This window comes from Sus scrofa, chromosome 4, assembly GCF_000003025.6.
Source record: "Sus scrofa isolate TJ Tabasco breed Duroc chromosome 4, Sscrofa11.1, whole genome shotgun sequence".
Taxonomy (NCBI): Eukaryota; Metazoa; Chordata; class Mammalia; order Artiodactyla; family Suidae; genus Sus; species Sus scrofa.
Genome location: NC_010446.5, coordinates 33,849,500 through 33,862,455, shown reverse-complemented (window position 1 = coordinate 33,862,455; position 12,956 = coordinate 33,849,500).

Below are 12,956 nucleotides of genomic sequence, written 5' to 3'. Positions count from 1 at the left end.
GACCTTTGACAGTGCTGTGACTGCTTTCCAAACACATCCTATCCACTTGCCTGGACAAAGGAGGGCATTTTCTAACTTTGGTTTTCTAGACCACGATACTTGATTATCAGCGACTTGTATACTTGATGATACGTTCATGGAGAGCCGAGACTCACAGTATGAGATTATTTAATGTTGAAAGGGCTTTGAATTTCCATTTGCTTCCTCTCTATAGTCATCCCAACTTACCTACAAAATTCTATTTTTGATAAAAGGAGAAGAAGAACGAGGAGGAAGGGAACCCCAGGCTTAGTTCTGTAGGCTCTCCTGAGACCGCAGAATCCATCCTTTCCCTCCCAAAGTGAGGTGAAGGCTCCCAGAGCTAGAGTGACCAGACGCACGTTTTCTTCTGAGTCTTTCCATGGCACTGTGTTACAGATCATGAAATTGTACCAAATAAAATCCCCAGCTTCCCTTCGGTGGAGAGTGGGCAGTGGAGGGCCTCACCAAGCATCAGGCACCCTGCTAAGGGTTTTATGTACATCCTCTCATACATTCCTCATACCAAATCTGTGTATTATTATTATTATCCCCATTCTGCAGACTTAAAAACTGAGGCTTTGAGAATTTAAGGCACAGATTAGCCAAAGTCGGAGCCTGGATTCAAGTCCACATGATGTATCTGACCGGAAAGGCCATTTATTCAAACTGCTACACCATACTTTCTTATCTGTCTAGAATATGATTCATTCTAAAGAAAGAACCATTGCCAGGATGCAGAGAGTAATTTGAGACTCAGGAGACTGTGAGATCCTGGGAAACATATTCAGGGCAGGAATAATAATAGCGTGAGCTACCATTACCTGAGGGCCTGCTAAAGGCCAGGCACTTTATGTTTGTATTTCATTTAATTCTCACAACCACTTTGTGAGATAGGGATTATTTACGCAATTTTCAGATGAGGAGACTGAGAATTAGAGACCTTAAATAACCTTTCCAAACCACATAGTTGGCAAGTGGTAAAATGAGACTTTGAGTTAAGTGTAAGTGACCTGAAACACTGTGCCCTCACTTTCTGAAGATGAGTGCCTGGCCCATGGAGTCTGTTTCATAAATATTAAATGAATGAACAAGTGAGTAAAAAAAACAAAAAAAATGAATGACTGGGAACTAGAGTGGAGTATGCACCTGTTATGTAATGCCCAAGTGGGCCTCACTTAGAATCTCTTGAAAACAAATAAGTAATAAATACATAATGCATTGTTTTGCTCCAAAAGGTAAAACTGGGACAACTCAGGGGAAATTGCAGACTTCCTGGGGCTTCCTGTTCAGGAACCTGGCTTTAACAAGTTCATTGCCTGGATGAACTTTAATTCTATGATTCAAAAATTCTATAAGAATCAGTGTCTTTATAGAGAAATGATAACAAAGAGCATTCCAACAATGAGAGCTGCCTGGTAAAACAGTGACCTGCCCATTTTTGAAGGTGTTCCAGCTACACAGCCACCTGCCAGAAATGCAAGAGAAGACATTAAATTGGGAAGTGAAGAAGATTGTTTGCACAAATGACTGCTGTTATTCCCTTTCCTTTTTCCATTTCCCTTTGCAAGATGACATTGAAGCTCCTCCCATGAGAGATGGCATTTCCCCACTCCTTAGATCTAGGCGGGACTTGTGGACTGCTTTCCCAAACAGAATGCAACAGAAACAGTGCCAGGCTAGTTCTGAGTCTAGGTCTCAAAAGGCCTTGCATCTTTTCATTTTCCTTCTGTCTGAGATCCATATAAATAAACCCTTGTCTTCTTCTGGAGACTGTCAGACCACGTGGAGAAGTCCCATGGCCAATAGCCAGCCAACCTCTGGAAGGAGAGCCACCTGGCTGACCTGCGGCTGTACCGCAGATATATGAGAGAGCTTGGCTGATAGCAGACGAACTACCCAGTTAACCATGGGTGGTTCCAACAGTTAATTACGGCAGTTAACCAGGAATTCGTGGGCAAGTAAATTGTGTGATTCTTCTGAGATGATGGGAGGAGGTAAAGAAGGTCTGATGTCCCAATCAGAGTAGGTCATGGCACCATCAGAAGGCTTCCAGGGACTTTCCTCAGTGGACTTAGTTTTCCACGTTAACTGCGCATCTTATTACTAGCCGGACAATAGTTGTAATGCTTTATATAAATTAATTCTTAAGCCTCAAAGCACCTGGTAAGAAATGTATTATTATTCTTGAACTGATTTGACAGGTACAGAAACCTTGCCAGAGAACTTAGGGCACTTACCTAAAGTACAGAATTAGTAAATGTCCAGCCTAGGTTCTGAACTCAGCAAGTTGAAAACTATACCCCTAGCTGCTAGCCACACTACACTGCCTCTTGCCATGTGACATAAAGGGGAAGATTTTCAGCAGGGACTACCCATATGTCTTCACAAAACCCGGTAGTTGTAAATATTCCCCAGTGCTAGTCAGCAGGCTCTCACCAAATTCCTCATTCCTTTTCCAGGCTTCTTCCACTTCAAAGTTGTTTTTCTTCTCACTTCTAAGGAATTTCGCCATTATCCTTGAAGTTTCAAACCATGATCAGGAGAAATGTTTAAAAAGACATTACCCAAAGCATGGAGGCAATTAGAAAGAAAGAAGAAAAAACAAAACAAAACAAAAAACCCTCCTTTTCTGAGATAATCAGTTTTCTAGTATGAGAGTTTCCATCCTACCCTGAAATGAAAATGTGCATAAAATAGGTTTAGAAAAATACATGAGATGAGCTTATATCAAAAGGCTTAAGCAGGGAATCAAATGCTAAATAAAATGATAAAAGCAGATTTAATAATCATGTTTAACGTCCAAGACGCATTGGGTTTCTTCCTCCCTGATACACTTTCCCTGCAGCTCATGTAGTTACAAAATGTCTCAAATCACTGGTTTTCTTGTTGAATACAATGGACTGCCCCCACTTCCATCATAGGTAAACCAGTCCAATGGTGGGGGGAAAAGCCAAGGAATGTATCCATTCCAACATCTTCTGCAGTCTAGCGGTGTATAGCTCTCTGGGAGAACTCCAGTTGCCAAGCTAGATAAAACAAGACCAAGACATACACACTTTCCTAGAGATTTCCTCTGCCTTATCTAGCAGGAGGTATCACTTTTCCCTCTGATTTTGTGTGTGTGTGTGCGCGCGCGCGCGCGTGCACACACCTGCCTGTGTTCAGGGGGCAGGGTGTTCAGGGGTTTGGGTGGTTGTTTTTTCTGTTTGCTTTTATTTTGGCCACATCTGCATCATATGGAAGTTCCTGAGCCAGGGATCGAACCTGTGCCACAGTTGTGGGAATGTGGGATCTTTAACTCCCTGCGTCACATGAGAAATTCCTGTGTGGTTTTTTTTTTTAAGACCCCTCTTGAAGGTGAGTGAGCACCCCCATCGCACTCCTAGGGATTTGACCTTTTAGGTAGAGCTGTGTGAATGCCTGTGTGTCTGCATGCAGACCTTCCTTTTCCTTTACCTGTTTGTCTAACCATATTATTCTGCAATCTCAACGCCTTGCCTATGGCTTTTTAAAGTCCTGATCGGGACGCCTAACTTCAGCTCCCCCTTTAGGCTAATCATCAGGCTCTCAAAAGCAAGATGCCAGTCTTCCGGGAAGTTTTCATGGAACACTTTCCTTTTCCTTTCCCTTTCTCTTGTCTTCTTTTTCATAGACGTTCTATTTCAGAGTGGCTTAGGTTCCCAGCAAAATAGAGGGGGAAATGCGGAGAGTGCCCACGCACCCCAGCCCTCTCAGACACACACAGCCTCCCCCTGTATCAGCATCTCCCCCCCTCCCCCGGAGTGGTACAGTCGTTTCAACTGATGGACCCACATTGACATCGTTATCACCCAGAGGCCATACTTTGCCTTAGGATCACTTGGCGTTGTACATTCTATGAGTTTTAACAGATGACTCCACCAGCATAGCATCACATAGAACAGTTTCACTGCCCTGAAAATCCTCTGTGCTCTGTTTGTCCCTTCCTCCCCACTAAACCCCTGGAAATCATCAATTTTTTTTTTTTTTTTCCCAAGGCATGAAATAAGACAGGATGCTTGTGAGGGATACAAGTGGGCAGGAGAGGAGGCTCTGCCCCGCCCATCTTTTACTGTCTCCATGGTTTTGTCTTTTCCAAAATGTCATATACTTGGCTTCATACTATAGTCTGTAGATTTGGGGGACTGTCTTCTTTTTTTTTTTTTTTTTTTTTTTTAATTTTATTTTCCCACTGTACAGCAAGGGGGTCAGGTTATCCTTACATGTATACATTACAATTACAGTTTTTCCCCCACCATTTCTTCTGTTGCAACATGAGTATCTAGACATAGTTCTCAATGCTATTCAGCGGGATCTCCTTGTAAATCTATTCTACGTTGTGACTGATAAGCCCAAGCTCCCGATCCCTCCCACTCCCTCCCCCTCCCATCAGGCAACCACAAGTCTCTTCTCCAAGTCCATGATTGATTTTCTTTTCTGAGGAGATGTTCATTTGTGCTGGATATTAGATTCCAGTTATAAGTGATGTCATATGGTATTTGTCTTTGTCTTTCTGGCTCATTTCACTCAGTATGAGATTCTCTAGTTCCATCCATGTTGCTGCAAATGGCATGATGTCATCCTTTTTTATGGCTGAGTAGTATTCCATCGTGTATATATACCACATCTTCCGAATCCAATCCTCTGTCGATGGACATTTGGATTGTTTCCATGTCCTGGCTATTGTGAATAGTGCTGCAATGAACATGCGGGTGCATGTGTCTCTTTTAAGTAGAGCTTTGTCCGGATAGATGCCCAAGAGTGGGATTGCAGGGTCATATGGAAGTTCTATGTATAGATTTCTAAGGTATCTCCAAACTGTTCTCCATAGTGGCTGTACCAGTTTACATTCCCACCAACAGTGCAGGAGGGTTCCCTTTTCTCCACAGCCCCTCCAGCACTTGTTATTTGTGGATTTATTAATGATGGCCATTCTGACTGGTGTGAGGTGGTATCTCATGGTAGTTTTGATTTGCATTTCTCTTATAATCAGCGATGTTGAGCATTTTTTCATGTGTTTGTTGGCCATCTGTATATCTTCCTTGGAGAAATGTCTATTCAGGTCTTTTGCCCATTTTTCCATTGATTGATTAGTTTTTTTGCTGTTGAGTTGTATAAGTTGCTTGTATATTCTAGAGATTAAGCCCTTGTCAGCTGCATCATTTGAAACTATTTTCTCCCATTCTGTAAGTTGTCTTTTTGTTTTCTTTTGGGTTTCCTTTGCTGTGCAAAAGCTTTTCAGTTTGATGAGGTCCCATGGGTTTATTTTTGCTCTAGTTTCTATTGCTTTGGGAGACTGACCTGAGAAAATATTCATGATGTTGATGTCAGAGAGTGTTTTGCCTATGTTTTCTTCTAGGAGTTTGATGGTGTCCTGTCGTATATTTAAGTCTTTCAGCCATTTGGAGTTTATTTTTGTGCATGGTGTGAGGGTGTGTTCTAGTTTCATTGCTTTGCATGCAGCTGTCCAGGTTTCCCAGCAATGCTTGCTGAATAGACTTTCCTTTTCCCATTTGATGTTCTTGCCTCCCTTGTCAAAGATTAATTGACCATAGGTGTCAGGGTTAATTTCCAGATTCTCTATTCTGTTCCATTGGTCTGTCTGTCTGTTTTGATACCAGTACCACACTGTTTTGATGACTGTGGCTTTGTAGTATTTCTTGAAGTCTGGGAGAGTTATGCCTCCTGCTTGGTTTTTGTTTCTCAGGATTGCTTTGGCGATTCTGGGTCTTTTGTTGTTCCATATAAATGTTTGGATTGTTTGTTCTAGTTCTGTGAAAAATGTCATGGGTAATTTGATAGGGATTGCATTGAATCTGTAGATTGCTTTGGGTAGTATGGCCATTTTTACAATATTGATTTTTCCAATCCAGGAACATGGAATATCTTTCCATTTTTTTACATCTTCTTTGATTTCTTTGATTAAGGTTTTATAGTTCTCGGCATATAGTTCCTTTACCTCTTTGGTTAGGTGTATTCCGAGGTATTTGATTTTGTGAGGTACAATTTTAAAAGGTATCGTATTTTTGTATTCCTTTTCTAATGCTTCATTGCTGGTATACAGAAATGCAACTGACTTCTGAATGTTAATCTTATATCCTGCCACTTTGCTGAATTTATTAATCAGTTCAAGGAGTTTTGGGGTTGAGTCCTTAGGGTTTTCTAGGTATAGAATCATGTCATCTGCATACAGTGACAGTTTGATCTCTTCTCTTCCTATATGGATGCCTTTGATTTCTTTTGTTTGTCTAATTGCTGTGGCTAAGACTTCCAAAACTATGTTGAAGAGCAGTGGTGAGAGTGGGCATCCCTGTCTTGTTCCAGATTTGAGTGAGAAGGCTTTCAGTTTTTCCCCATTGAGGATTATATTTGCTGTGGGTTTATCATAAATGGCTTTGATTATATTCAGGAATGTTCCCTCTATACCCACTTTGGCGAGGGTCTTGATCATGAATGGATGTTGAACTTTGTCAAATGCTTTTTCTGCATCTATTGAGATGATCATATGATTTTTGACTTTTTTCTTGTTAATGTGGTGTATGATGTTGATTGATTTGCGTATTTTGAACCATCCTTGTGAACCTGGGATGAACCCAACCTGGTCATGGTGTATAATTTTTTTGATATGTTGTTGGATTCGGTTGGCTAAGATTTTGTTGAGAATTTTTGCATCTATATTCATCAATGATATTGGGCGATAGTTTTCTTTTTTGGTGGTATCTCTGCTGGTTTTGGAATGAGGGTGATGGTGGCCTCATAGAATGTCTTTGGGAGTATTCCTTCTTCTTCAACCTTTTGAAAGAGTTTAAGGAGGATGGGCACCAATTCCTCTTTATATGTTTGATAGAATTCACCTGTGAAGCCATCTGGTCCTGGGCTTTTATTTGTAGGGAGTGATTTTATGACCTCTTCAATTTCATTTCTAGTGATTGGTCTGTTCAGTTGGTCTGTTTCTGCTTGATTCAGTTTTGGCAGGCTGTAAGATTCTAGAAAATTGTCCATTTCTTCCAGATTGTCAAACTTATTGCCATATAGTTGTTCATAGTATTCTCTTATGGTTTTTTGTATTTCTGCTGTATCCGTTGTGATTTCTCCTTTTTCATTTATAATTTTGGTGATTTGGGTTCTTTCTCTCCTCTTTTTAGTGAGTCTGGCCAGGGGTTTATCAATTTTGTTCACCTTTTCAAAGAACCAGCTCTTGGTTTTATTAATTTTCTCTATTGTTTTTTGAGTCTCTATTTTATTGATTTCTTCTTTGATCTTTACAATTTCCTTCCTTCTGCTGACTTTAGGACTTCTTTGTTCTTCTTTTTCTAATTCATTTAGGTGGAGGGTTAAGTTGTCAATTTGGGATCTTTCTTCTTTTTTGAGAAAGGCCTGTATTGCTATAAATTTCCCTCTGAGCACTGCTTTCGCAGCATCCCATAGATTTTGAGAGGTTGTGTCTTCATTATCATTTGTTTCAAGATAGTTTTTAATTTCCTTCTTGATTTCCTCATTGACCCATTGGTTTTTTAGTAGCATGTTGTTTAGTCTCCATGGAGTAGGTTTTTTTTCTTTTCTTTTCCCATGGTTGATTTCTAATTTCATGGCATTGTGGTCAGAGAAGATACTTGAGATAATTTCTATGCTCCTAAATTTATTGAGATTCGCTTTATGTCCCAATATGTGGTCGATTCTTGAGAATGTTCCATGAGCATTTGAGAAGAATGTGTATTCTGATTTTTTTGGATGTAGTGTCCTGAAGATATCAATTAAGTCTAACTTTTCTATTGTTTCCTTTAGGATCTCTGTTGCTTTATTGGTTTTCTGTCTAGAGGATCTGTCCATTGATGTGAGGGGGGTATTTAGGTCTCCTACTATGATTGTATTCTCATCAATATCTCCCTTTATGTCTGTTAATATTTGTTGTATGTATCTGGGTGCTCCTATGTTTGGGGCATATATGTTGATGATAGTAACATCCTCTCCTTGGATGGATCCCTTAATCATTAAATAGTGTCCTTCTTTGTCTTTCTTTATGTCTTTTGTTTTAAAGTCTATTTTGTCTGATATGAGCTTTTCTGTCATGTCTATTGGTGTGAAATATTTTTCCCCACCCTTTCACTTTCAATCTATATGTATCTTTTGTCCTAAGGTGAGTTTCTTGTAGGCAGCATATTGAAGGTTTTTGCCTTTTTATCCACTCAGCCACTCTGTGTCTTTTGATGGGGGCATTCAGTCCATTGACATTTAAGGTGATAATTGATAGATGATTATTTATTGCCATTTGATCCTCATGTTCCAGTTGATTCTATGGTTCTCCATTCTTCCTTTCTTTTTTTTTTTTTTTTTTTGGTTGGATGGTCTCCTGTTATTATGTGCTTGAGTGTATTTTCTTTTTTCATTTTTTGCAAATGCAATATTTGGTTTTGGCTTGTGGTTGCCCTGTTTTTTAAGTATGCTAACCCCTTCCCATAATTGTGTGTTTTAGCCTGATGGTACTGTAAGTTCAAACACTTCATTACTATATTAAAATTAAGAAGAGAGACATACATACAAACAAAAAGGGTTATTTACCTCCTAACATTCCTTGCCCACATTTTATGGTTTTGATGACTCTTTTTTATTTTTTTCTTTTAAATTGTATTTTGTTTGAAGCATGTTCATGATTAAATCTGTATGCTGGCTTATTTGAGTGACTGCTCTCTGATTGCGGTTTCCTCAGTCCTAGTTCTTCCTCTTCTTCTTTTTTTTTTTCTTTTCTTTTTTCTTCCCTTTCCTTCCTTTCTTTTTGGTTTAGAGAAGCCCTTTCAATATTTCCTTTAACCTGGGTTTTGTGTTGCTGTATTCTTTAAGTTTTTGTTTGTTGGGAAAAATTTTTATTTCCCCTTCTATTTTAAATGATATTCTTGCTGGATAGAGTATTCTAGGTTGCATATTTTTTCCTTTGAGCACTTTAAATATCTCTTGCCATTCCCTCCTGGCCTGTAGTGTTTCTGTAGAGAAATCAGCTGATATTCTTATGGGGGTTCCCTTGTAGGTAACATTCTGTTTTTCTCTTGCTGCCTTTAGGATCCTGTCTTTATCACTAACTTTTGCCATTTTTATTATGATGTGTCTTGGTGTGGGTCTGTTTGGGTTCAGTTTGGGGCCCTCTGTGCTTCTTGTATCTTGAATCCAGTATCCTTTAGACTTGGGAAGTTTCCATCGATAATTTCTTCAAATATATTTTCCATTCCCTTATCTTTTTCTACTCCTTCTGGAATTCCTATTATGCGTAGATTGGCCCGCTTTATATTATCCCATAGGTCTCTTATATTGCTTTCCAGTTTTTTGATTCGGTTTTCTGTCTGTTGACCGGATTGAGTGATTTCCATTATTCTATCTTCCATATCAATGATTCGTTCTTCTGCATTATTCATTCTGGTTTTTACTGCCCCTAGTTCAGTTTGCATCTCTGCAAATGAATGTTCTAGTTTTTCTTGGCTCCTCCTTATATTTTCTAGTTCCTTTCTGAGGGTATCTGCATTACTGTTCATATCTTCTCTTAATTCCTTCAGTATTTTCACTATTTCTCTTTTGAACTCCAGGTCTGTCTGACTGCAGAGATCTGTTTCATTGTTGACTGTTTTAGGTGAGTTCTCCTGTTGGTTTGACTGGGGGTGGTTTCTCAGCTTCTTCATCTTGCTTGTTGTTTTCTTTCTCCTGAGGGAGTTGTACTCTCCGTTATCAGGCAGTGTTTGCCTTGTCACTGCCGTGGAATATTTCCTGAGCTCTGGTGTTGTTGGTCAATCTTTTTTGAGGCAGTGTGGCTTTTCTGGAGTGTTGATGGGGCTAACAGGGTTTCTTTGAAGCAAAGGAGGACTTCCTGAGGCCAGACAGGACTGGGAGGTCCACACCACGATGGTAGCAGATTTCACTTGGTCATGCAGAGCTTGCTCTGGTGTTTTTAGGCTGTGGGGTTCTTGCAGGGGGTTGGTGGTGTTGGGCAGCTGCTCTTCAGGGGTGCATCACCCCCTGGGGGCTGGAGCAGCTATCTGGGTCACTGAGAACCTAAGAGGCTCTTCCCTAGGGCAGCCCAACTCAGAAGGACAGCCTGAGAATGTAGGCGGATCTTTTCACAGTCTGGCCGAGCTTGTTGCAGCTTTTCTGGACTGCAGGGGCTCTTCCAGGGGGCTGGTGGTGCTGAGCAGTTATTTCACGGGAGTGGGACACCCCCTGGGGGCTTGGGCGGGTAGCAGGGCCGTTGGAGACCCAAGAGGCTCCTCCCCAGGGCAGCCCAACTCAGAAAAACCATCTGAGATCTTTTCCCGACTCGGCCAGGCTTGTTGCAGCTTTTCTGGGCTGCAGGGGGTCCTGCCTGGAGCTGGCAGTCCTATGCAGCTGGTCCACTAGAGCATCCCCTGGGGGCTTGGGCAGGTAGCAGGGCCGTTGGAAACCTAAGAGGCTCCTCCCCGGGCAACCCGCTCAGAAAAACCGTCCGAGAATTAGGCCGATCTATTCACAGCCTGGCTAAGCTTGTTCTAGCTTTTCTGGGCTGCAGGCCTTTTCTCGGGGGCTGGTGGTGTTTGGTGCTGCTCTGTGGAAGTGTAGCCCCGCCAAAGGGCAAGCAGGCCTGTGCAGGGACAGCCCCTGCGGTGGTAGGCTTCAGGCAATTGTTGAGGCCAGCCCTCCTGGATGGCAGGCAGCCCCAGGTCCGGTACACACCTTTTTAAATTAGAGTTTTTATCTTTTCTGGATATATGCCCAGGAGTGGGATTGCTGGATCATATGGCAACTCTATTTTTCATTTTCTGGGGAACCTCCATACTGTCTTCCATAGTGACTGCACATCTGTGTTTACATTGTTAAAAGCCATAAATCAGGCTAACAAACTGTTAAATGAAGTATGTTCGATCTCTTCTTACCTTTATCCTAAGATAATTTTTTTAATGTATAAAGCTATATTTTAATGAGTATGGAGAAACTATCAGTGATGAAAATTTTAATTATTATTGTGTGTGTCTGCATAGTCCAGTGATTGTCTAGAGGTGTTTGGATAAGTAATAAGAGAAAAGCTAATACAACTTACTCCATGAAACTTATCTTTTTTGACAAACTCTCACTTTATGCTGTTATAATCAAGATTTTCATATAATCAGTGTTCTATTAACTAATAATGCCCAATTACATAATTTGAGTTATTGTAGCTCTTAGAAGTTTAAGCTTAATTTCAATTTGGAGAAACTTTGTTCTCTTAAGGCAATAGCAGCCAGAATTGTTAATCTAATCTGCAGAACAATACTTATTTTTGAAAAATGAAAAATTGGGGTTTCTGGTCTGACACGTAAAGAGCATAGAAGCCATCACTCCACCCTAACAAGTAAAAAGCTGAACAAATTGAAAATCAGCAACTTGTCTTAGATCTGTGGGAGAACTGAGGTCTCAAAGCTGCTCCCAAAATTGGAGAAACAAACAGGCAGATACAGAGCACCACAACTTACTAGAGCAGAAACCCATGAGCAGAAACCTCCAAGGGACCCAGTAAGGTGTATGAAAACCTGAATTTGTAATAGATGAATTGAGAGAGACACAGTGCAGATTACTCTGAGAGGTAAAAACTCCACAGGGACCCGTTGTCTGGGGGATCCCCACACTTTTGTGAGTCTTACCTCCTGAAACACTGCCAGATTCTCACAGTAAATACTGGAGGAAAAAAAATCTCATGTTTCTGATAGGGGAGAAAGAAAAGGAAATTTTTTGAAATATGACAGAAAATTCTGTTTTTAACAGGAACTGCTCTCCAGAGAGATTAATTTACCAGAGCCCTACTGGGATTTTATCAGAGCCTAACTGACCTAGGGGAAGAGAAATAGCCAATCCCAGCCCAGTCTAGCAATACCATCCCACCTAATGGAGTCATAAACTAAAAACACTTATAAAATTCATAGCCCAAGGCCACAGACTCACCAAAACACTGAGGCCTAGTCACAGGTTTATAGAATGCTTCCCACCCCACCCCCACCTTACTACCACAGCACTAAAGCCTTGTTTATCCAAGTTCCTTTTATCCAGTGCATCAACAAAAAGTTACAAGGGGAGTTCCCATCTTGGCGCAGTGGTTAATGAATCCGACTAGGAACCATGAGGTTGCAGGTTCGGTCCCTGCTCTTGCTCAGTGGGTTAGCGATCCGGCGTTGCTATGAGCTGTGGTGTAGGTTGCAGATGTGGCTCAGATCCCGTGTTGCTGTGGCTCTGGCGTAGGCCAGTGGCTACAGCTCCGATTCAACCCCTAGCCTGGGAACCTCCATATGCTGCAGGAGCGGCCCAAGAAATAGCAAAAAGACAAAAGAAAAAAAAAAATTTACAAGGGATACTATAAGGCAAAAAACACAATTTGAAGAAACAGAGCAAGCATCAGAACCAGATTCAGATAGGGCAAGAATGTTGGGATAGACCAGAAATTTAAAATAGCTATGATTAGGAGATCCTGTTGTGGCTCAGTGGAAGTGAATCTGACTAGTATCCATGAGGACACAGTTTCCATCACTTATTGGGTTAAGGATCTGGTGTTGCCGTAAGCTGTGGTGTAGGTCACAGATGCAGCTTGGATCTGGCATTACTTCGGCTGTGGCATAGGCCAGAAGCCACAGCCCCGATTCAACCCCTAGCCTGGAAACCTCCATGTGCTGCAGGTGCAGCCCTAGAAAAATGAAGTAAAATAAAATAGTTATGATTAATATAAGGCTCTAAATGAAAAGGTAGACAATATGCAAGTACAGATGAGTAATGTAGGCAGATAAATGAAATTCTAAGAAAGAACCACAAAGAAATGCTAGAGATCAAAAACAGTGTGACAGAATTGAGGACTGGTTTTGATAGCTCATTAGTAGGCCAGACATAGTTGAGGAAAGGAAAGAACCACCGAGCTTGAGGATATGTCAGTACAAATGTCC